This window comes from Pteropus vampyrus, unplaced genomic scaffold (assembly GCF_000151845.1).
Source record: "Pteropus vampyrus isolate Shadow unplaced genomic scaffold, Pvam_2.0 Scaffold1000005204, whole genome shotgun sequence".
Lineage (NCBI taxonomy): Eukaryota > Metazoa > Chordata > Mammalia > Chiroptera > Pteropodidae > Pteropus > Pteropus vampyrus.
The window spans coordinates 1-1,023 of NW_011919606.1; the positions used below are offsets into that span (position 1 = coordinate 1).

The window sequence follows — 1,023 nt, forward strand, 5'->3', positions numbered from 1 at the left end:
TAAAACATCATTTAAAACATCATCTTAGGTGGATGCTTCTAAGGTGTGGCCTTGGGCTGAGCACTCCTGAGCTAGAGGAATGAAAGCTATCTCTTGGCTGTGTCTACTGGAATTGCTGGGGCTCCTTCTCTCTCTCTCTCTCTCTCTCTCTCTCTCTTTCCCCCCTTCCCTCCCTCCCTCCCTCCCCCTCCCACCTCTCCAGGTGGTGCTGTGACATTGTGTTCATGCCCCTGGGGGAGGTTTCCATTGTTTAGGGCCCTGTTGTTAGGGAAACAGGGAATGCATGGACGAAACCCACCTGGCAGGTGGACACACACACACACACACTCTCTCACACACACACACACACACACACACTGAAACCCTTGTCCCAGGCTGACATGTGCTCACACTGGTCACCTGGCTGGGCATGCAGTGTACCCAGTAACTACAGGGCTACAGTCCCCTGAGCTCAACTTCTAATCTGTGGGATTTCTTCCCCCATATTGTGGTTCCCCATTGATGAAAAAAGGTACTAAATTTACAGTTAAAAACTCTTTCATCTCATGAACCTTTCTAAGGGACTTTCTAAGTCCTATAAATGCCATACCTGCTAACTGTTTTTAGGCCATGGCACAGTCCCATTATGACAAAAAAGTTTATAAGGGACACACTTTAATTAATTTATTAATTTATTTTAGGTGAGGCAACCTTTGGTCAACCTCACAGATTGCAAGTTTACAATCTCTTATTTTTCTTTCTTATGCCTACGGCACCTGGTCTTCCTAGGTGGTCTCTCATCTAAGTACTTACCAGGCCCGACCCTGCTCAGCTTCTGAGTTCAGATGGGATTGGGCTTGTTCAGGGCGGCATGGCCACAGACAAGAGATAACACTTTAAATGTAAGGACACAGGCTAACAGGGCGGGAGAAGGTGTATTATGCAAACTCAGCACAGAACACTGGTGTGGCTATCTTAAGATCAGAAAAAGCAGGCTTCAAGATAAGCAATGTAAATGGAGGTCACGCCCCCAAACACTCAGTC

The 1,023-nt window shown here is 46.9% G+C and overlaps 1 pseudogene; it reads right to left on the reverse strand.

Moving 5' to 3' along the window:
* Nucleotides 1–743: 743 nt before the first annotated feature.
* Nucleotides 744–862, reverse strand: LOC111735677 (annotated as a pseudogene).
* Between the last annotated feature and the right edge of the window lie 161 nt (nt 863–1,023).